The following is a 25,305-nucleotide window of genomic DNA, read 5'->3' on the forward strand; positions in this document are numbered from 1 at the left end:
GGTAGGGTGCATCTACAGGATCGAACTGCAAAATCTTGCAAAAAGCATGATGGAAAAAAGCAGGCCAACCTCATCATCAAGCCAGAGCCAGATCTGCTTCTTTATGCAGCTTAATGACCATTCACTCTCTTAAAGGCAAGCCTATCCCATACTTATACATTACCAGGCTAACACCTGATTAATAGTGAGAGGTCACTAACTGTCAAAAGAAACAAAATGCATTCACAATTACATTTACAAGAAATGCTTAACATAGCAAAATTCGCACAGAATTATGGCTATAATTTATTGAGCATTTATTTTATGCCAAGTACTGCCTTTTACTTTTAATTTATCCATAATATCCCTATGATGTAGGAATTATTATTCCTAATATTATTTCTTACTTTCTACTAAGTAAATAGAGGTTCAGAGATGTTTATATACTTGTTCAATTTCCAAAGTAAAAAAAAAAACGATTTAAGTATGATTTTCTGCAGTTCTTATTTCTACAGTAAATGGCATCCTAAAAATACTTCATTGATACCTGATAATTTCCATGTTTATGCATTATTATAACACATATATAAATGCCCATTTTACCTTCTAGGTTCACAATATAACTAGTCAGTTACGTAGTTCACTCCAAATTATTTCAGTTATCTATGACTCAAAACTTTTTGTGTGTAGCTATTACCAGAGAATCTATATTATCTACATGTCACTAACCTATAAAAGAGACAACTGAAAAGTTGAACTCTCAGAAAGTTTTTTTTTTTCTCCTGTATGAAACCAAGAAACTAGAGATTAGAAATCATAACATGCAAATACTTGATTTTTTTCATGTGGATAATCTGTGGCATGAGAAAGGGGCCCTAATTCATATACAGCTCAAATAGTCATAGTGTACCTATTAGTATTACATTAATATTTACTGATATTTTACTCCAATTTCATTGCTTCCCTTTGGTGTTCGGTGGTAGGATTGATTATACTTTGTCTCTTCTTTGAAACTTCACAATGTTTTATGTGGATTTATAAGCATGTATTATATAATACACAGTTAAAACAGCAACAGAAACCCTTAATTTCAGTGCCCACGTGTTCTAAGTTCAAACTATACTTAACATTTTAAGAATTCTGTAGCAGTGATATTATTTTTCAGAAATGTCAGTGAATCACCCCTGAAAGACCTCCCTTCTCCCTTCCTAAAACTATAATAAAATACTAGTGTGTGATGTTTGGTGAACTGAGTTAAATGATGAGCCATATCCGTTACAATAAAAAACACTTCCAGAAATAAATGATTTTTCGACTTGTTACACTAATGGAGAAAAGCATATGCCTCCTTGATCATACATCTTTCCTGAAGTGCATCTTAAGGTCTCTTTGCCATTGGCATCAACCAGCTAAAACATTAAACTCATTTGGCTCCTTTAGTGGAAAGATCCAGTCTGACCTAAGTCAATGAAGGTAAAAAGTGCATATGATTTAGGGGCTCTAATGCAACAGTTAATAGCTCTGCTGGAGTAGCACGTTTTATGTCCCCAGTGCATGCTTCCTGTTTCATTCACTTTAATTATCCAACATTTTAGGTATGGTTCTTTCCATCCAACTTCCCTGTTGTTTTAGAGTTAATTACTCTTCATAATCATAGTACTGGATCATTGAGGAAGAAGAAAGAAACCATTCTCTGATGTCATGTACTTTCCTGGCTCATAGCAAGATTATTCCCTTAAGGTTATTTCTAGTACTTTGTCCATTTTGGTTACAGTTGTCTCCAGAGACATGATTTCTATCACTTTTCCTGAAAGATCATTTGACCCCTTATTAATTTAATGGGTTTTATGATTTTTTCTTTTATACACAAAACATACATTCCATTTTCTTAATTTCACTTAATTTTCACTAGATAAGAGACCTCATAATGGCTTAAGTAATTTCTCTCCACTTTCCAACTACATTCTCTCCATAAGATAGTGATATAAAATGATCATAGTGCGATTTTACCTTAACCACGTATTATTAAATTTATTTTTCACCTATTTTATTGTGAAAAATGGAACTATATCTTAAGATATTTAACTTTCTAAAGTACCAATTAGTTAAGTAAGCCTTGAAAGAAAAATAAATGAAATGTTTTCTTGGGCAATTATAGTCTTCCAAAATTTCATTTTTAAAAGTTGGTAATACATTCACTTGGTATAGAATTCAGAAGGTAGCAGAAATTATACAAAAGAAAAAGCTCTCTCCCACTTTTTCCCCAAGTCATCTTTATTGCAGCCAGCTTCCCCAGGAGTCTTACAAAGATATTCTGTCTTACCTATTCTCTACACAAGCAAAATAAAATCACATATAAATACAATAAATTACTATATGTAGTGAGAAATTACAAAACACAAATGGTAGAAAAGAAAATTAATTTGCAGCTTCATTATTTCACTTAATATATCATACTGATCTTTCCATACTATTACTAATAGGGCTGCCTCATTCTTTTTGTTGACTAGTACCAAACTTGTAACAATAGAGGTGGCAAGAAGTGATAGATTCTAAACCAATTTGAAAGAACTAACAGGATTTTCTAGGTGCTAAGGATGACTCGCAAGTTTTTTGGTGTGAAAAACTGAAAGGATAGAGTTTCCTTAACATAGATGGAGAAGATTTTAAATAGACGAAGATTTCTGGGAGATGATTAGGAACTTAGGTTTTAACATTATCACTTTCAGATATGTAGTAGACATCATAAATATATAAACTGATATACTTAAGGAAATTTACATCTAATTCTAACAGGAGTTTTTCATCCATAACAATATAATTTTCATCAAGTTATATCAAATATGAGTTCTAAATCTATGGAAAGGTTCATATGAATTTTTGGTTATTTTAAACAGTTTCAACCAGAAATCTGGCTTATCAGTTCTGTATAATTAGCATCCTGAATATCTAATAATTATATAATATAATTATATAATAATAATATCTAATAATTAAATAGGATTTCTTTAAAGTTACCTCTTTTCTAGAGTTTTTGTACTGGAGATTGATATGTACATAGCAAAAAGCTTCTGTAAAAAATGAAGAAAATCTGCAAATCTGTAAGTGTTCAAGAAGGCTACCATGATGTACAATTCCAGAAACATCATTCCCATTCTGTTCTCTATAACTAGTGCCTCCTAGAGTAGAACTGGAGTATTTTTTTTTATATCTCTTCATGAGTATTCAAAAGCAGATCAGATGTAAATGCTGATAAACAATGATTTCGTTAATTAAAGTAATCTATTGATTAGCATATGCCTGCCCAAACTCTCTTTTGCCTATGTTCAGCTGGTTTTCTTTACTTCTTCATTCTTTCTTGCCTTAGTACTCCTGATTTCTACTGCTGCTTCAAACATGTCAAGGATGTCTCTGACTATTGGCATCCTCTTGCTGGGGATTTCTCCCCTCAGACCAGCAGTCGACTCAGCCGAGGAAGACGTTAGGGAGAGGCACCTAAAGATGGAACTCAAACTAAATCAACAGCCACTGATTACTTTGTTCAGTCTGGCTCATCTATACAATGCTATTTAGGGGAAGTTTTGAACTTTCTCTGATTTGCAAAGTGAAAATGTCAACATTTTCATTGTACATTTATTTTGAATAAGAAATGCTACATGTGGGATTTATGGGCTATTAGAAATTTCAATTGGGTTGGAAGGATGAGAGGGTGAATATATTAAACCAAAACTTTCTTGAAGCCCTATCAACGTATATGTAGCAGGCAGATAGCCAGCATAAAAGTGAAAAAGGGGGAAGGGGAGGAGGAGGAAACAAGAGTAAGGAAAAGGAGAAGAAGAAGAAAAAAAAGAAATGCTGGGGGCACCTGGGTGGCTCAGTCGGTTAAGCGTCCAATTCCTGATTTTGGCTCAGGTCATGATCTCGGAGTCCTGAGATTGATCCTCGAATCGGGCTCAGTGGGGAGTCTGTTTGAGATTCTCTCCCTCTCCCTCTGCCTCTCCTCGTGCTCGCATGCACGTGCTCTCTCTCTCTCTCTCTCAAATAAATAAATAAACCTTTAAAAGAAAAGAAAGAAATGCTGGAGATTATATCTCTTCTGCTTATAGAATGTACATTTTCTGTTTCCACCAGCTTTGGAGATGGAAATTGGGTATTAACACTGATTTTTTTTTCTTATAAACACAGTAGTCCATTTTTATTGACTAAAGTATTAAGTTAGAAATATAAGTAAATAAAAAAAATAATAAAGTATTAAGTTAGGCCATGTCTTCATGCTTTATTCCCCAAATCACCTTCAAGAACAAAGTCTACACTAAGGTCAGTTCTTAGGGTTTTTTTAGTAGACCCATAAACAGTAATTCCAAAAAAGTAACGGTGACACATATGTTTTTAAAATTATTGAGTGTGTTCCAAACTTCAGTGATTCTTAGACATAAAATAAAAATAAATTTGAATTACTTCCTTTCTGTTTTTATTTTCTTGTTGTTTATCATTTTCAACGTAATGCCGTAACTAATGGAAACTCTACATAAAGTTATAAGTTCTATTTAGAGAAAAATTTCTAATTTTAAAAGTATATTGAATAATTTGCTTACTAGGATATCTTTTGGATAAAACTATGTATGTCACAGTTTTCTAGCCTTCAGTCAGACAGAGGAGTTCTATCTGACTGCCCTATGATTAACCATTACATTATTCAGTCACATAGCAAGATACCCAAAAAAAGTAAAAAGTCAACGTAAGTAACTAGGTAAATACAAAAGAACAGAGCTGTTTTGTTCTGTCTATGAATACTAAAGCATAAGTCACAACTTAAGAATGTAGTCTTGTGCTGATTAAGGACAGTTAGCAGAGTAAAATATGTTTTAGCCTTATAACTCCAAGCATGCCCTTCTGGCAAAGAACACAAAATCCAAAAGCACCTCCATTAAGCTTGAAGCACATTTTCTTCTCTAGACCCTAATATTGATGAATCACAGTCTAGCTGCTGTCATAATTTTAGGCTAGAACCACAGGTAAATCTTCTTCACATAGTGGACCTTGGACTCAAATATGTCTCTTGAGACTCCGGGACTCATCCGAAGCTTCAGCTCTTTATGGAGCTCCAGTTTACCACCATCTTTGGCACCCAGTTTGGTTAGGGGCCCAGCCAGTGTCTCTCCTCAGCACCTTGGCCATATTGTCCTCTTTGTCATTACCTTCTTCATGTTTAAATCTCGTCCATTAAACTCTGTCTTTCCTGATGCTAAGGTCTAGGACCAGCACAATGGAAGGCACATCCTAGGAACCCAATACGTGAGTTGGATGAATGGTGTTTGGCCTGGCGCCTGTACAGTCTTGTGGGCGAACCTCCCACGATTACTTCCTGAGTCTCGTATATTTCTTTCTTTCTTCACTTGGGCTACTGGGAATTTTTTTCTTTTTTCTTTTCTTTTTTTTTCTTTTTTGCTTTCTTCCCTCCTTCCTGTCAATTGCTTTTGTAAAAGAAAGGATAAGGAGAAAGAAAGAAATAGTGCAATGGAAAAAGAAAATAGGAGAAAGGAAATAAATTGCAAAAATAAAGTAAGACAAAGTGAAAATTTACACTGAAAGAAAAATCAATATATCCTTAATGGCTAGAATTAATAATGTTGTATATAAATAGTTGGAAAAGTAAACAGGCAATGTAAACTTCTGAATGGGGTGGGGAGAATAAATGCAGTAGATGTATCTTTTCAAGAGTACTTTCACCAATATGGAATAGAAGAAAGGGTATAAGCTTTAGAGGCAGTCAGATCTGGGCTTGAAATCTATCTCCCATCCTACCCAAATTTATCACCCTGGGGAAGTCACAGCTTCTCCTTAGTCTGTCTGTCTTTATTTGTAAAATGGAAATAATGATGTGTACCCTGTAGGATAAAATTCTTATTAGGATTAAAAGAGATAAAGCTGGGAAAGTGCTTGGTACACAGAAGCTCAACATGGGTATTTTCCCTTCATTTCCTTTACCACAAATCCTCTTCATTAAAAAAACAGTGTGTATCGGGCGCCTGGGTGGTTCAGTCACTGGGTGTCTGCCTTCGGCTCAGGTCATGATCCCGGGATCAAGCCCCGCATCGGGCTCCCTGCTCCGTGGGAAGCCTGCTTCTCCCTCTCCCACTCCCCCTGCTTGTGTTCCCTCTCTCGCTGTGTCTCTCTCTGTCAAATAAATAAATAAAATATTAAAAAAAAATTAGTGTGTATCCATGAGCAGGTGGCTGGACTTCTCTGCCTCAGTTTGGAGTTAGTGAGACCCTGACTGCTCACAGATACGCTGACGACACAGAGTGGAAGCAAATCTCCAGGAGTGCTTAGTTCCACTGAGATAAATTATCGATATTTGATCAAAGGTGGTCACCTCTGATGAAACTGATTATGCTTTTTTTATTAGGTTGAGCTTTAAATCCTGTAAGTTTGCCATTTTCTTTTTAACTGGCTCATGTATCTCCTGTCTCAAGGAACTTTAAAGCTTAAAAGAGTTTTTTCTGTACTGCAAAATAACTATGAAAACAAAGACTTCGTTAAAAATCACTTTCTTAGGACAATTATTACATCAAAATACTCATTGTGTAATGCTGAGGAAAATATTGGAAGAAAAGAGAAACAAATCTATAATTGCATTCATTAATCTCATTTTCAACATTTCAAAATGAATTGTGAAAAATTGTTAGGTGTCCAAACTTCATAAATGCTTTTATCCCCCTAAAGATCATTTAAATTCCACTCAAATACAACTGTTTTTCCTTCTTTACAAAATCTGTAATATTTTATAAATCCTCATTCTTCTTTTGGGTGCACAAAGGAAATTAGATGAAGAAGAGAAATTAATCTGTTCTATGACTAATGATGATTATATAATTATCTGCCACCACAGATATTTACCAGGTGCTTCCTGTGTACATGGCACTGAGCTTCTAAAGATACATGTCAAGGGAGGGAAACCGGCGCACAGCCTCTGTCCAAAGAGTCCCTGGGGAATTGGCTGCTATTTGTCCTAGACCAAGGTGTCTGGATTATGCCTGCTCCCACATTAGAAGCTTCCGAACACAGAACTGTTTAATAAGCTCAGTGATCTCTAAGAAACATTTGCCAGAAAGAAAACCTGAGGATCATGATTTCAAAGTGACTCAAACAGAGCTTTTTACTACAAAGTGTCTTTTCAATTAGAATGCTGGAAATCAGACAGTGCTAAGATGTAAGGTAACAAGGGCGGGCAAGTTAGGGCTGCCTACCGCTCGATGGGACTCTTCCTTTCACATTTAATTCAGCTCCTTGAAGAAACCTGGGGAGAAGCAGATACCAATTCTTTGCATTTTCTCCCTTGTTCCGGTTCTGAGTGCCTTTATATAGTCTGTTATTCCTTCAAGTCTACAGTGAAGCAGCTATTAGTTTTTAAAAGCTTTTGTTTCCAAGAGGTAGCCTTTTACCTCCCACAACAAGAAAATAAAATGACTAAATACTACAAGCTCAGGCCTGTTTCTAATCATGGGGAGATTAAATGAGGGGATCATTTGACAGTCTCTGTATGTTGGAAACATCAACTAATGACCTTTATTACTAATGACCTAGGCCCTCAGGCGATGAACCCAGACAACACTGATTAAGAGAGAAGTCTGCTGGTTTTTATAGCTATATAAAATAGAAGGAGTCTTTGTGCTAATAGAGAAGGGGTAGGGCAGAGAAAGAAATGTAAAAATGAATGAGCTATAAAAAAAAGAAGGGCTTTTTTCCTTTCTTTGTGCTATGTGTTAGAAAATTAATTAGCAACTATGAAGGCTCAGAAATAATTTTGAGTTAATGTGTGGGACTAAGTTTCTGAAAAGGACAAATCTAAAAGAAAAAAAAAAAGTTACCCACCAAATTCTGTGAACTGGGCCTGCACAGGCTCCAGAAAATGTGTCATTGTCTAAAGGCAGCTACATCAAGCACCTGAGACTTAGCAGAGTCCCGGCCAATTTCCCACCTGACTTCAGTAGTGGATTTAGCCATTAATATAGTCATAGTCCTCAGGGGTCTCTCCTGTTAAGTGCTCTTTCTGTTCTCCTGAAGTGGCACCAGGGGACTGTTCTACTGCTCCTCTTGGCGGGGTGTTTTTTACTCAGGCACCGCCCACTGGTTGAAACACTTCCTTGAGATTATTGTCCAAACTTTGTTCAACCATCGTTAGTCCATTTGTCCCTGTCCTGGACTTTACTGAATGCAGCTGGTTCATGTCCCTTTTTCCTTCTAAAAAGACTTTAATACTGAAATCCATATTGACCTCAACTATTCATTGATTTTCAGCTATGAAGATGTCCACACACAGAGAAACTCTTTGCAGTTGCATTAGAAAACTCTTTATTAAAAATAATCTGAAGTACAAAGATTGTGAAACAGCATAAAAGCAGGTTGAATACAATTAAAATCACCTGCAACCCAAACACTCTCTAGAAATAACCACTTTTAATAGTTGGTTATATTTCTAAAGAATCTTTCTTTCTAAAAAAACGAGTTCACAGAGTGTATAGAATTTGTATACTACTCTTTGTACTTAACAGTATACTGTGAGAATTTCCCCATGATATTAGAAACACGATTTTTATTGGCAGTCCAGTGCTGCGCATGCAGAATGTAGAACTCCAGTAGATATTCCACATGAAAATAATCAGATCAAACAACTAGTTCTTTCAAAACCAATCAGTAATGATTAATTGCTAATTGCTAAATTCTGCCTCCTGGATAATATATGAATGCAAATTGATAAATTGTCGCTTCTAAGCTCCTGAATAAAATTATTAATTTAATTAACTTATCACTTATTAAAATGCTTCCATATGAATGATAAGATACAGCTTTAGATCATTGTTAGGGAAAAAATAATGACCTTTATGTGACCATTTTATTGAGTGTATTTTATTTGAAAATCTTGAGAGTTTAAAATGGCAAAAATGATTTTTCTCCTTTGTAAAGACATAGTTGAATTCAACAATCATATCTTTTCATCTATCTCATTAATTAATTCATTCAACAAATGTTACTACCAGCATACCTAATATGCTAGATATTGCCAGTACTACAGAAAACTGGGTAGAAAACAGTTTGGGACTCATGGAGCTTACACTCTAATAAGGGGAGAAGGTAAAATAAAGAAATTAGAGAAGCAAGATTTACATGCTGGACAGCTCCGTGGGATGGTGGAGACTTCCCCAGGCAGAGTCCTCCTTGGGGAAACCAAACAATGACAGTGTGAAGAGATGTAGGGAAAGCAGTCAGAAGAAAGAGGATATGCAAGGTCTGTGAGGTAAGAAAGCTCCTGGTTCCTGTGGGGAACAGAAAGGAACTGTCTGGGGACAGTTGAGTAAGGTAAGAAGGGTATTGTCATGATGATGGAGAGTAGATAGAGCCAGAGTTATGCAGTGCCTTATAGGTCATGGTAAGTATTGAGTTGGGGGCTAAGGACACCACATGATTCATATTCTTCTTGGTTCTATAGAAAGGTGGGAATTTTCATTTCTCAGGAGGGAAACAAAGTATGAAGACTCTTAACCCTTTACCTAAGAGAAGTAGAGTATGTGTGACTCAGCTCCTTCTGCATCCTCATTTTAGCTTAAGGACACTTAGGATGGGTATAATTCTTTCCATACCCTGTTCTCCATAAAGAAAGCCAAAGCCTGGGTCTACTCTCTAGAGACAGATCTGTAAATCAGCGATTTGGTGATTCTGGATATTATTGTCTTCTCCCAAACCCAAACATGCCCTTTAGTGGATGATCCAGAGTCTAGATGGGTAATGACAGATACTGTTTCAGACCTATTACCCACAAACTATAATAACAAACATTTAGTGAGACTGCTCTACTACTTAAACATCTGAACTCATTTAATCCTTGTAACAATCTTAAGAGATGATCATGAATATTTTCCCTATTTTATATATAGGGAAATTAAGACACAAAGAAGTTAAGTAATAATTGAATATCAAGTACACAGCTAGAAAGTAGAAGAGCTGGAATTTGAACCCAAGTTTTCTGGCTCCAAAGTTTATCATTGATGCTTCTTCTAGTCTGCTATTTATTAGAAATAGTTTGTAATTAAAAAAAAATGTGAATATAAGTATTGTGGGAGACAGACTTCAAAGTGACTTCATATTATCTCTGCATTCACACCCTTGTGTAATCCCTTCACCTTGAGTATGAAAGGAACCTATTATTTGCTTATAAATAAGAGGATAAGGCAAAAGGCTGCGATGTCACTTTTAGGATTCCAATTTCTATTTTGTGAGGAGATACTCTTTATTGACTCTTTCCCTTGCTGGTTTTGATGAAGTAAGCTAGCCATCAGAAAGGCCCAGATGGCAAGGAACTGAGAATAGCCTCTGGCCAACCATCAGCCAGGGGCTGAGGGCCCCAGCCCGATAGTCAAAAAAGGAACAGAATCCTGTCAAGTGCCATTTCAGTTTGAAAGTGGATCCTTTTCTATTTGACTTTCAGATGAGTCCCTTGCCCTGGTCAACACCTTGATTTCAGCCTTTTGAGAGAGTGTCCACTAACTGTGTCTAGATTTCTGAAACTCAGAAACTATGAGACAATAAATATGTGATTTCTTAGCCACTAAGTTTATGGTAACTTGCTATACAGTGATAGATAACTAATAGAAATAGAAATAGGATATAGATTGGTTACAGTGCCACTATAGTAGTGACCTATTGGCACCAGTAAGCTTTTCCCTACTTAATCTCCTATCTCTGGTTCAAGTTGTGATACTCCTACAAGCTGGGTGTTTTCCCTGGAGCTATGCCCTTTCTAGAACTGTGACTTGTTCCTCCTCACAGGAGAAGTTAACAAGGTTAGGCTACCTTTCTGAAATCATTGGGACCCACAATGGTGTGATACCATGTCTTGATTAAATACAATCCCCTTGAATGGCTTTGTCATCTCCTGTTCCTCACTGGGCCACCTCCCCTGGGACTGTCTTCCAGAAGCAATTACTTCTTTTCATTGATGCACTCACTCCACAGCACACACTCATGAAAAGTGGAAATACATTACAATTGTTCTGATTGCACTATTCTGTTTAGGAAGGAAAAAAAATAGCAAAGAAAATTAGTCAATCTAGTAGTCAAGTAACAATGGCCAATAGAAAGTTGTTCCTTGCATCAGAGTCCATGCAGTTTATAAACCAATTTATAGCTGCTTTCCTACCTTTACTGAATGGCTCAATGAATGCTTTTTGAAGAGCAAAATAAGTGAAAGAGTCAATTGATTGGTTTCATTTATGGCAGAGATGTCTGGAAAGGGACAAGCATCAGAAAGGAAAAACACAAGAGAAAATGGTAAGGTGAGAGAAAGAGAGACCAAAAAATAGTATGTTTTTTGGCCCTAACATTAAAGTGACAGCTAAACAAACTTGACACTAATTCCATATGCTACTGTTCCCTCCTCCATCCTTTAACAGGTCTGGAGTCAGAACAGCTTTCATAAATGCCATAGCCACCTTTCTGTATACACCACTTTAGAAATTATTCCATTTACTAAATAGATTTCTACTAGTCAATACCATCTGTCTAGGTGCTGAGTTAAGATGAAATTCTGTCAATTTAAAAATACCATAAAGGGCAGTACACTATTGTATGTGTAAAGATAATTGCATCCCCCAAAGATTTCACTACCTTCTCTTATAAGATTTTGTTGTTATTGTTGGCTTTGGTTTAATGTTAATGGGACATTAGATGAAGAACACAGTCCAGAATATGACACAGGCCAATCCCCCAGCTGAAATAAAACCTTATATTAAGCTAATAAATCTTTAAAAGAAGTAGAAGTGTGGTAGTTTTGAAATCTTGTTTGCTAACTTACACAAAGTATTTATTAGTTTAGTATACTACAGGTTAAGAGGGAAACGGATTCTAGATGTTGAGGTCTGATCAGATATATAACCTCCAAGTGGCAGCTAGAATTTTAATATAGAATACTGAAATTATCCACAATGGATTACTGAGAAAAGTATATATAGTCAGTTTGGTATTATGTGCACTAAACCTAGCATTTCAAAGCCTTCATTTATTATAAGAATATGAAAAAGTCAACATTCTCAGTATTAAAAAGGTCAAATTCATGTTATCAATTAGATTTCATTATTATACTAGATTAATTTTTTCCCCAGATAGACTGCTTTCTTCTTTTTAATTGTTTGTTTATCTTTGTGAAATATATCACCATGCACCAGAGACCTGAGTTAAAAATCTAGAATCATTCTAGGGTTTTACTTTGTATTTAGCTACTATGTGCATTGGATTTCAAGGTCTTGTTGATTCAGCCTCCTTATAATGCTGTGAAGCTTCTGCTTCCCCACCACTATTGCAGATTCCTTTTATTTATTTATTTGGGTTTTCTTTTTTTTTTTAATTTTATTTTGTTATGTTAATCACCGTACATTACATCATTAGATTTTGATGTAGTGTTCCATGATTCATTGTTTGCTAAAACACCCAGTGCTCCATTCAATATGTGCCCTCTTTAATACCCATCACCAGGCTAACCCATCTCCCCACCTGCCTCCCCTCTAAAACCCTGTTTATTTCTCAGAGTCCATAGTCTTTCATGGTTCGTCTCCCACTCTGATTTAGCCCCTTTGATTTTTCCCTTCCTACTATCTTTTTTTTTTTTAACATACAATGATATGGCTTGCCTGTACTTCTGAAATAGTCTCCAAAATTGTCTCTGCTTCTATCTGTGCTACCCTCACACTTGTCCTCCACAATTGAAGCCAATATGATATGCCTAGGATCAACTTCAGTATTATTAACCCCCTCCCCTAAAACCATGCAGTGTTCTTCAACACTGAAGAACTTCTTAATGAAGACTTCCCTAATCCTTCCTCATCCAAATAGAATTGACCATTCCTAAACCTTTATCTAGAGTCTACTTTTCCTATATTTTCATAATCTATAATATTTTTGTGCACTATGTGTTATCATTGCCCTCTAGGTCATATAAGCATCTAAAAAAAAAGAGAGAGAGAGAGAAAATTTGGTTTTGCATACCAAGCCACTAGAAACAGTCCATTTAAATCTTGATATCAAAATAATGAATATGTTTTCTGACATAAGTTATTCTATTTATATTGCTTTGCTTAATATATATTTGATTTTTATTTGATCAAAAAACTCATAAGGTGATCATAATATGTAGGAATAAACATATTTGAAATAGGACTGTGTACCCCGCCTTGGATATTCTCCCTTTTACTTTGCTTTGTCCTTCATTTCAAGCAGCTAGACCTTTTGCTACTCAACACCTCATGGAACAAGGCAGAAAGGAGACATGCTCTGCCTATTATTTTCCAAGAGCATAAGTCCCTTAGTAAATGGAGAAATACTATGTATATAATTAATATTAAAGAGGGGTAGATTGAAGATGGGAATCTCCACTCTCACTCCAAACAGAAAATTTTCCATTGGAAGAGAGGCAAGTGAGTGATGGCACATGATGAGGTCAGGATATTAAATGGGTGGTCCTCTCCCAGACAAAAAGAGTCTGAGCTTTATTTCCCAGATAGCACCATGGAACTGGAGAAAAAAGCAAGCCCTTAGGCAAGCTTCCAGGGATTTCTGTGCCTTATTTCTGAATGAAAATAGCAGTATGAATCTTGTGCCTATCAATGTGGCATGAAACTACAGGAAATAGGGCCACTGGGTAAGGCAGGGAGGAATAGAAAAATCCCTGTGTGGCAACATATATGGATTGGTAGATGGGTGCAGACAAAACGATAGACCTAACCGATACAGAAAGGTGATATTGAAGACCTAGTGAGTCTCTCCAATGCCTTGTCCTATGGGAGATTTTCCAAAGCTTAGCACTACCTTGGAAAAAGAAGAAAGGTAGGTTGTATCTTAAATAAAATTATCTTTCTGCCATATTGGCAGAAATGTAGTTGAGTTATAGAAAATAAACTTATAAAACAGAGATTCCTACTTGCTGTATAAATTTGAGACAGAGTCTATCCCCAGCCAACCAATTGATTTACTTTTGGCTGATTCATTTTCTAGTCATTTTTACAACAGTACTTTTCATTGAATGCCCTATCAGTCACTCAGGTGGTTGAGTCAGCCATTCATATCACCATGATTGACAGATTTTTAATCAGGTAACTTTTGCCAATTAAATATAAATGCATATGCCTCACTATTCAGGACTGTTATGTTTACTGGTACTCAGCTTCAATTAATTCTTGGCTTGATTTCAAATTCATCATATTTTAAGGAATTCAATGTGATTTTACAGGAAAAATGTTTAGAAAGTTCCACCACTCCCTTTGGCCCAACTGAGAATAACTGATTTGCACTTTTCTCAGGGAACGTACTTTTTTATATATATGTCTTAAAAAATTTGTGTGATTTTCTTGTTTTCTCTCTTGGCCTGTAAGCACCAGAGGGTCTATTTATTTTTGTGAGTTAAACATTTTTGTATCTCCTATGGAGTATAATACACTTGTTTAAAGGTAGAGGTGCTAAGTAAACATTTAGTGAATGAATGAGAAAAACAGTAAGTCACAATTATATTCTATAGAGCCAAAGTCACAAATGCAGCTTAGAACCAAAACACATTAGAAGAGAAAAGATGCATGCCTATAGCCAAGGAAGATGTTACTATACAAACTATTTCCTTCTTAAAGTAATATTTCAAATCGAGTATTTTGAATAAAAAAATGTCCTGATAAGTTACGAGTTCTCTTGAAAGTGACTTGTGTGCTATTTGTAATATTTTAGGATATTTGTGGGGCTTTCTAGAAGTTACATATCATTTTGGAAAAATATTCAACTAGATATTCATCAGCGAGCTAGATAATCCTCCCTAGGGAATGTTTTCTTTTTGTGTACATGGGAGTCTGAGTAATGTTCTCTTGAAGATTATCTTATATCATGAGGTGAGATACTGCATCAGGTGCCAGATGCAATCTCCACATGGTTTTCTGCTCCAGTTTCAGAAAAACACATTGAAATAGACACATCTGAACATGATAAATGCAGGGATCACTGTAGCAAAGTCCTGTGCTCTGCAGGAAAGGATGCAGACAGTCAGTCAGATAGAGAGTTTAAAAGGGCATCCTGGCCGCCTAAGCAATCTGAAAACCATCAAAAGTGATAAATCTAGTGATATTCCCAGGTCATGTTCCAACTTCACAGTTTGAGTATAACCAAAGTTCAATTTGTGATCCAATTTCTCCCCTACACACTATCCAAGTATGGCTTCCTTCTTGATAATATCACTTTTTATCAACTGGGGTTCCATTCATGCATTCATACCAAACACTGAGTTCTAGTTCTATTATTATTCATTGCCCAGAATGAAACTGTACTTATGTTCTATATAATCTAAATGTTCAATATTGTCTTGTTCTGTCCAATATTTATCATTCTGATTTGTGCATGCCTCTTGCCACTCATATATATTAACAGTGTCTGCCTTGAATTATATCCACCAGATGTCCCAACTACATTGATGAAACATGACAAATGAGAAATATGACTTCTTTTATATTATTAATATCTGGTAATAGATTGCTACCTCCTAAAAAATTATTTTTATTGCCTCTTTCCATATTTATTCAGCATCTGCTCTGTCCTGGGCACAGTGATAGGCACTAGAAATGCATCTGACTGACTCATACTGAAAAGCCATAAAAGGAAAAGTGCCCACTAATGACTCAGAGTGAGAACATCCATAGTGACAGTAAAGAGGGCCTCCCTAAGTTAAATGTCAGAAGGTTAGTAATGCCTGATTAGCCACTCCTCACATTCTCACTGAAACACAGCACAAAATAAAAGGTGATATGGTAATATTTAAAAGTACTGACAATTTTTTTTTTAAATTTGTCAAATATCAATAGAATGTCCACCAACCAAAGTTCTGATGAAGGCTTGAGGCAAAACAGCAGGTGCACACAAAGGAAAAAACATGATACTCCCCAGTATTGCAATCACTCACTCCCTATAGACCCAGACTTTTTTGTAACCAGAGGGAAATAAGTCACACCCGTATAATACTGGACCTAGTTTATAGAGCATTCAAAGCTGTTTAAACCCTTCTCCCAGCCACATACCTCTTTTTATGCAATCATTCTTTCCTACTTCAATTTCTAGAAATGTGTTGTATTTGAAGGAGGAAAAAGATGTATGTTAGTCCTTTATGTCTGGAAGTAGCTGTCAGGGACCTCACTTTGCCAAGGCAAAGGAACAATACAATCTGGCCGTTGTAGCTTACCATTTATTATTCTGAGAAAAGACGCTCTATCAAGTCTTTCCATTCATTCAGAAATAGGTAATTTCTGGTACAAAATTAGTACTTTCTTCTGCTGCTGTCTGAAATACTGTAAACATTGAAACAAAGAAGGTAACAAAACAAAATCTTGAGAGAGTTGTAGGTCAAAGTATTAACAGTTGCTTTTCTTTTTCATCTTAGTATTTTCTTCATTTGTCAAATGTTCTAAAATAAACTTGTATTATTCTTGTAGTCTTAAAAGACTAATTCTCCAAAATAACTCCATGAAACAATTTAAACTAGGTCAGTCTTATGCTTTCAACAGATACCAGGACAGCTGGGATCTTGCTCTATTGGATTTGATTCAAAGATGATGTAGAATTTTGTGTTCTACACAGGAATTGCCATATGAGTCAACAGACTATGTGACCTTGCTCAGACTTTAACTAGATAGGCTGGCTACACCAAGTGTTTGAAATATCTGCTTCTGAGGAAACTCAGAGTGAAACAGGAATTGAACCAAATGATTTACCAGAACACTGTGACTATTAGAGTAATTCTCAAGAAGGTGAGAGTTAATACATTTCACAAAAATCTCATCTCTACCCAGAACAATAGGAAATAGAATATTTCTTGGTAATAGTATCATTGATATGATATGCCTTGAAAATTTTAATTAAAAAAAAAAAACTTTGAGAGAGAGTGAGGGGAGAGGGACAGAAGGAGAGGGAGAGAGAGAATCTCAAGCAGGCTCCACAGCCAGCACAGAGCCTGAAGCAGGGCTCAATCTCATGACCCTGAGCTCATGACCTGAGCCAAAATCAGGAGTCTGACACTTAACTGACTGAGGGACCCAGGCGCCCTTAATTTCAAGTTTTAATTCAAGGTTTATATGAAATAGGAAAAATAAACACAGGTGTTCAGGTGGCTTGGTACAAGGGTCAAATGATTTTATATTTAAGTCTTATAAGCAACAACAGAAGAGGAAAAGCTAATGTCGCAAACAATAATAATAATATTAGCAACTACAACAACAATAAGTGAGACTGCTAATGCAACAGTTTGGATGAATAGTTTTAAAAGACTTCATTTTATTTGTTTCACAATTGTCCCAGCATATTGCTTTTGGCAATATTATAAATAGTCTAAGAGTACTCACCTTTTCTACTGCTTCCTTGTTAATTGACATTTCATGGAATTTACATGTAATTGGCAAAATTCCCTGTCTTATCACCTTCCACAGATACATCCTTTTCCTTCTGGTTGGGCTAAACTACTTCACTCACTGTGAATCCTGAAGTACTCAATTCTTGGAAATTTAAAACCCAGCCCATATTCTGAAAGTGTGGTGAAGCAAGGCTTTAACGTGTGTGGGGGGGGGGGGGGTGGGAGATTTAGATTCTTGCTGTGTTCAGTGGGTCTGTCAATGGATTGCATCCCTTTCCCTGGAAAGAAAAAAAGATATAACTAAAGACTGTATTAATTTGTTCCCAGAGACTGAATGAACAAAATCACTGAACTTTGCAAAACCCTATTGTTTTGCAAGTCTTACTGACACCTGGTGGCTAAATCTCAACAGATTTCACAGTAACCAGTGATGAGCTGTTGTTGCAGTAAAACATCGAGGATCTGCAACACACTTGACACTGAAGGAGTGCTAAATACTTAACTCCAGTCTAAGCAGAGTAAGAAATTCAGAGTCAAAGCAAAATCTTGCAACTTACTCATGTTTAAAGATACTCATGGGTATTCATTTTTAGGTTTTTGCCCCTATCTTCAAAAACTCAATTCATCTGTTCTAAGTTACTATGTGGAGAAAATCTTCTGGGACGTTGTAGGTCCAAACAAAATCTCCAAGAGGTATTTCTGATATTAAATAGATTTTGGTCGATTTTGCTCTACATACAAATGCACTAATAGAAGTACCAACATTTAAAAACATTTTAGTATTATGTAGGAGGTCCGTTTTGTACTCATTATTTTTTTCCAGATAACAAGCAACATAAAAATCATATAATTTCATAGCTCACAGAAAGTCTACACATTGAATTACTGAGAGACTCAGACCTTCTCATGGTTATAATTTTAATCCAGTGGTTCTCAACCTTTAGAGTGCTGAAAAAAAATCATTTTATTATTATTGTTTAAATGCATATTGATAGGACAAACCTCTAGAATTTCTGGCTCACATTCAGTAGACCTTGGGTGGAGATGAGGAATATGTAATTTTATCCTATTCTCAGACTTGTGTTTAGAAATCCCCTAGTCTGCTTTCGGCTCAGGTCATGATCCCGGGGTCCTGGGATCGAGCCCCACGTTGGGCTCCTTGCTCAACGGGGAGTCTGCTTCTCCCTCTACCACTCCCCCTGCTTGTGTTCCCTCTCTCACTGTCTCTCTCTCTGTCAAAAAATAAATAAAAAATCTTAAAAAAACAAAAGAAATCCCCTGGAATCTATCTCTATCCTCCAATTTCTTCTGGTCCTTCTCCTATTCTCAGTATCCTGATTGCCTCTGTAATCCCCCACTTCCATATCTGTCTCCCACCCAGTGTACATTTCTACTTCTTCCAATAATATCATCCTGGTTTCTCTTGGTGAACAACTTCTGCACCCTCAGTCATGTTGAGCCAGTGTGATTCAGAAAAGCCCGACCCCGTGCCTATTTGAGGGTTGGGCATGGGAGCCAGGCCTGGACAAGCAGGGTATTTTGTTTCCAGACCACAGTGATTGGTTCAAGGATGGGTAGATGATCTGCATTTAAAAGGAGACTTTTATTATGGGAATTGCCTGAGGAAAGAATTACTCTCTTGTTGGGGTCACTTAGCTGATAGAATATAAACTCAGAGATGCTGTTGGCCATACATATTAGTCTGTATGAAAGGTACAATCACACACATAAAAACAGCTTAGAGATAATGAAACCAGCTTTGTCTGCAGTCATTGTTTAAGCCCCTGGACTCATGTGTCCGAAACTAGACCAGTCACTAACTTTTCCTGTTGCATGTGTTCATAAATTCCCTTTGTTTTGTTTCTGTTATTTACAATGACAGATTCTGTAATTCTAGTTCCCATATGGACTACCTTGCCTGTAAGCTCTTGTGCTTTTCCTCCCACATTTTCTGGACTTAACAGCATGAGTTAAAATTGACTACCTTATACCTCCCCCCGCCCCCCAACTGTCAAATCTGAAGGGAAAGCCCAGTGAGATGTTTGGGGAAGTGACAGGGGCAGACCCACTGTATAGGCCCCAGCACACTACAGAGGACTTAGGGCTGAGGTGAGGGAAGGTTGGGTAGAACTGCATTACACCTCAGCCCTCCAACTTTAACGGGCCCCCACCTCTTCTGGCACCACCAGCAGGATTCACAGTTCTTTCATCCCAAGTGATGTTTTAGAAATCTCCTGAGCTTGCTCTCTCCTCCAATCTACTTGGGCATCTTCAGTTGGGTGTCGAGGTTGTAGTAGACACCTCCCACCCCTCAAACACAGATCCAGTGCTGCCTTTTGAGAGGCAACTTCAGTCGCCAGTATGGGCTGGAGGGCAGATTCATGGTGGCGCCCACGATGTTAGTGAGAACCATGGCGCGGACCTCCCTGGGCTTGTCTCACCACACAGCTTCATAGCCTTTGGTCTGAAGGGCTGCCATAATGGCGTTCACATGGTAGTTCCCATTTCCTTGCATGCTCTTCTTGGGGGGAGCAGGGGTTCACCATGGTGTTTGGAGACACTCTCTGGAAAATCTCTTGCAGCATTTCCTGGGTGAAGACCTTGTTGTCGTGGAAGACATTATTGAGGGCATGCAGGGCACACAGCTCCTTGCGCTGTTTCTCATGGTCTGTTTGTGGGGGGTGCTGCCTGGGACAGCTCCAAAGATTCAGATTTGGCCTTGTGTCCTTTCCGTGGCACCCAACTCATGTTTTCCTTTGAAGTTCCAGAGAGAGCTAAAAACACCCCACCCTTCCCTCCGGGGGAAGAACGTAAGCATCTCAATTTTTTCTTTTTCTTTTTCTTTTTTTTTTTGCGTCTCAATTTTTTCAGGATTCCTGAAATCCACCTCATTTTCTGGCACCCATGATTTATGGATTTATGGATTTATTTATTTATGAAGTTTTGTCATGGGGAGAAAAGCCTGGAATCAAAAGGACAAAAAAAAAAAAAAAATCCACCTCTTTTTTTTTTTTAATACACTACCGTCAGATTATTTTGCCACCGTCAAAGCAGAATTTAAAAAAAAAAAAAAAACTGTAGAAAGTCTAAGACCTTGTTTCCCTTCTCCCACCTTCCCTTCCAGAAAAATCAAGTTTTCTTGCTGTATTTTCCTCTCTGCAAATGCCAACCAGGCCTCAATGCAGGAGGACGGAATGGAATTGGTCACATCGCTCCTTTTCTTCTATTTCTTTCAAACCGCAATGCCACTGACGTGGGAGACAAGGCTTAGGTGGTGGGGAAAATGGGAAATTGGAGCAGCTAGCGAGGGCCAGCCAGTGTGGGATGGCGGGCGTGCGGGAGCCTCGGGGGCGGCTCTCCATCTGCTCTGGTGAGGTGGGGCGCTGCAGGGCGCTGGCTGAGGCGAGGTTGGCTCCCTGGACCGCTCCCACTCTCACCCTCTCGCCTGGGCCTGCCGAGGAGACGACAACTGTTAGTTCTCTGGCCAGGCGTGCCGCCGCCACGGAGAACCAAGCTGGCGGGGAAAGTGACTACAATATTATCGCAGCCTTACCGTCCTCATTATATTCAGAATACTGTAAAAGCTTCAAGCCTTGGCATCAACTTCTACTCTGTCACTACTCCAGTTGTTCAAATATCTTCCAGCCAACCTGCAATTTTTCCACTAGCTCTTCCTTAATCTAAGTTGATTGTTGCTGTTATTATTATTATTATTATTATTATTCCTATTAATGCACTATTCATTCCACCGGAAATGTACATCCTCTCTTTCTGCTCATGAATAGCTCCTAGTCACCTTTCAAACAGCTGCTTAAATGCCATTTGAACAAGACCTTCTATATCCACGACCCCTAAAAGTCATTCTCCCTATTAGTGTGTATTATTGTATCCTATTCTTTTCCTTCATTGCATTTTTCACACATTTCAACTATGGATTTATTTCTGTTTGCTTGTTTAGTATCATTCTAAGACAGCAAAAACTATATGTATTTTGTTGAATACCAATACTAGATACTCTAAAAATGATATGTTGAACAGATTATAACTTTTTTTTAAATAAGGCTAGGCCTGCACAGCTGAATTAAAAGCAAAGATGAAACACATTACATTTAAGTTAGCTTTTACTCCAAAACAGCAAATTACTGTTGTTTGGTAAGTTAGCCTAAGGCTGGTTAACAGACCACTAAAATTTGGCGACAGCATGCTAATACATACATTTTAATTCTAGCAAAATTGTTAGAAATACTAGTCCATTTAGTTATGCAGTTGTCAAAACTTTGCTAGGGTGCATCTGGTTAATGTTCTGTAGTTTTAAATGACTATTTGCATATCTTCACGTTTTTCCTGACTATTCACACCTGCTTTGGACCATAACCAAGATGACCTCTGCTGATAGAACCTAGGGGCTGGCTGAAGAACCAACTAACTCATCGTTCTTCCTCTCTCTCAAGGCAGTGGTACAAATACTCTCCATCAAGGTCCTCCTTATTTCAACATTATATGACACGATCTCATTCAAGTATATTCTCTGTTGTCTGTCCTCTGACTTTTTCTCAGTTATATAAATTCAATCATTTGCTTATTTTTGGAAAAAGCTGTTGTAAGCCAATGAAAGACTAGCATCATAATTGATAAATATAAACTTCTTTTAAAATAATTAAAATAATTTTTCGATAATTAAGAAATCCACTTTTGAAGTGAAATCATACTTGAAAAACAAAACAAAAGAAGTGCCATTGATTTTTAATGGCCTAGAAACTCACCTTACTTGCTTCAAGTTGAAATTTTTCCACTATATGTTTTATTTATATATTTTATATTATTTGTAGCATAACAGTATTTTGTTTCACTATTTCAGTATTCTGTATTTCACTTACATAGTAGTTTAGTTCTTTTTCTCATTAAGTTCATTCCCTAGTATTAATAGGTTTTGTATACTAGTCCAAAAACAGTTTTCTATAGGAAAATGCATTCCAAATAACAAGAAATTAATTCATTATCAAGTCTTTTGTATTGCAAACCCATATTTTGAGGATTCTTTGGGGGGAGAGTGGTAAAAAATCCAACCTAATCTTCACCATAAAGGAGCTCAAGAGAAGTCCAAGGATCTAAGGATTAAGAACACATGATGTATTATTAAAGAAAGAGATTTAAACAATAGTTTTAGGGGAGTTAACTCCATGTTTAATTACATTTAGGCAAATATCTAGTACAACATGGAAGAGGAGATATTAAGAGTAACCATGCATGTATTGTTCCTGACTTCAGTAAAAAAAACTTCTTAATGGATCACCAGAATATATGATTTGTAATAGTTTTCTGAGAGGTGCTTACTCTTTATCCCATTCTTTGTTTACCAATTTTTTTTTTTTTTTTTAGTTAATGGGTACTAAACTTCTTAACAGGATTTGGAATAGTGATCAATATCATGATACTATTTTATTTCCTCCTTAACTTGTTTTTGTAAAAATTACATTAATAGATTTCCTTGCATCAACTGCTTTTTGAAGTCATGAGACTCCTTCATGAGGTGTTTTTGCTTTAATACAGTGATAGGTTGTACTTATTAATACTTTGAGTATCACACTTTTGCTTAAATGTGAAAATGTTCTTTTTTTGCTTTCTTCCTATTGTTTGCTATCAGGATTTCTGCTCAACTTGTAGAATTTGTTAGAAGATCTGGAAAACTTAAAATTAAGAAAACTCTAGCTTCTTTGAAGTGTTGGTAAAATTTACAGTTTCCATGTTACATTTACATATTTTTTTTTACTTGTGCTTCCCCCAGCCTCACCTGTAAGTTCCTTTAGCCTAGAGACCAGATCCTGCACCTCTGTACATCCAATACTTAGCATAGACTTTGCCACATAGCATATGTTCTGTGAATTTATGTTCAGGGAATTAACAAAGTGCTGCAGTCGGAGAATTCTTTGGATATGGCCTAGTACAAATAATGAAAGGAAGAGCTTTCTTTAGGCAGTTCTCCAAACCATAAATTTTCTCCCAAACAATAAATGACCCCTCTTTTTAAGATCAAATGAGCATACAGAAAAACTTTTCCTGTAACAATATTATTATCTGGGTGCTTTTCCTTCAACTCATTCAAGTCCAAGTTGACTTTCATTCAGTTTTCATGAGTCTTGAATATCACAGGGTACAGCACACAATAAACATTAAAATGTTAATTTTGTCTTTGAAGAAATGCTAGACTTCAAGAGGAAACGTTAAGATAGAGAAGACAACCAAATTTTGCATATACAAAAATGTGTAAAATGTTTTAAAAGGCCTGAAAATCTCTGCCTGTGATCTGCTCTTTCAAAACAAAGGAACTGAGAAATAGTGGGACTATAATGAATGCACATATATTTGTTACTCATGTTTTGGAGATGAACTCTTAATGTTTTTTTTTCTTCTATTATTAACAATTGAAAATTTTAGCATACTTGAAAATAAAAGTGTACTTAACATTCAGAACATCTCCTACCATATTCCAGTCTGAATTTTTTGTCTCTATATTAAATGTGCTGAGCTCTCTCTCCTTATAGACCACATAAAGCTCTTTTGTGAAATAGACTATGTCTCCTTTATCTTTATATCCTTTAATATCCCTAGCATAATGCCATTCATGAAGTAAAACATTCTGTAAATATATTTGAATTTCTTTTTAAAAATTATAAAAAATGCTAATGTAAAACTATGATATTAAGAGATCACATTAAATAGAAAGTTGAAAAGATATACCAGAACCTAAAAAGCCATATAGGAAACACGATTGTGCAAGTGTTAAGTAATATATTGTTCTCTCTATAATGTAAATGTTTCCATTGGCTTGTTTGTACAATGCCAAATATCTCTTTTGTTATTGCCCAATACTTTTACTTCAAGCACTTAAATATTTCTTCTGTAGATTTTTTTTTCCTGAATCAGAAGTTCTTGCAGTTGGAATTACTAATTATAAAACCACAGGGAGTTCAAAGTTTAGGTTTACCTAAATGTAAGATTTTTTCATGAAATGCTAAACATTAAAAAAAAAAAAAAATCCTTGAGAAAAAAAAGTATAAAGTGCATTGGCATGACAAGTAGATTTTAGGTAAATGAACGCAGATGTGAAGTTTCAGAACTTTACAAAACCCTTAAACAGACATTTTTCTTCCAGTCTTTTCTTTGGTGATTAAGATCCATTTTATAAAAATTGAAGTCAAGGGAATTATTCACATATATACTTAGCGCTATTGTGACAGTCTTTCTCACTGTATTTTTCCACATTTTAAAGTGCCCCAAGCATTGTAGTAATTTCCCCCCTTGGAATATATAAATTGCCTTACATAAACTCTGACTATTGTTCCTGAGTTAGGCTTTAGGATTTTCTCTTGGGGCATCATAGTAAGCCAAGCACCTATATTTGTCTTAAAATTCATTGTCCAACTACATAAGTCTCCAATGTGACAAATCCCATTATTTCATGGCTCTTTTGTTTAACCCTAACAAAAATTTAAAAAAAAATCATTTTAGCTTCTTTCTACAGAAAAGTAAATAATTATTTTGGGAAAACACAATAGTCCTTATAGGTAAAAGTGTCATGACAAATGGAATGAACCACATTTCTGCAAATATTTTTTTTAACTTTTTATAGCTTATTTTGGGGGTTGTATCAGTTAATTTATTGGATGACTATTGTATGTCAGGCTAGGGATTGGCAATAAACCAAGTCGTGAATAATTAATTGGGTGTTGAAAGATATGAGACAAATGTTTTGTTGAGGAAGGTAGGAGTAAGAGAGAGAATTGGATAAATGCAGAGGCCCAGGATGTACATTACTTAGGACATTCAGTTATTCCTTACTCTCCTCTATCAGAGGAATATACTGAGTGAGACTGGAAAATTGAAAGTAGCAAAGTGTTCACTGG

At 36.3% G+C, this 25,305-nt stretch overlaps 1 pseudogene; it reads right to left on the minus strand.

The window, feature by feature from the left end:
* Positions 1–19,536: 19,536 nt before the first annotated feature.
* LOC116628398 lies at positions 19,537–20,149 on the minus strand (annotated as a pseudogene).
* Between the last annotated feature and the right edge of the window lie 5,156 nt (positions 20,150–25,305).

The sequence above is a fragment of the Phoca vitulina genome, unplaced genomic scaffold (genome assembly GCF_004348235.1).
Source record: "Phoca vitulina isolate PV1807 unplaced genomic scaffold, GSC_HSeal_1.0 scaffold3, whole genome shotgun sequence".
In the NCBI taxonomy this organism is placed as follows: Eukaryota; Metazoa; Chordata; class Mammalia; order Carnivora; family Phocidae; genus Phoca; species Phoca vitulina.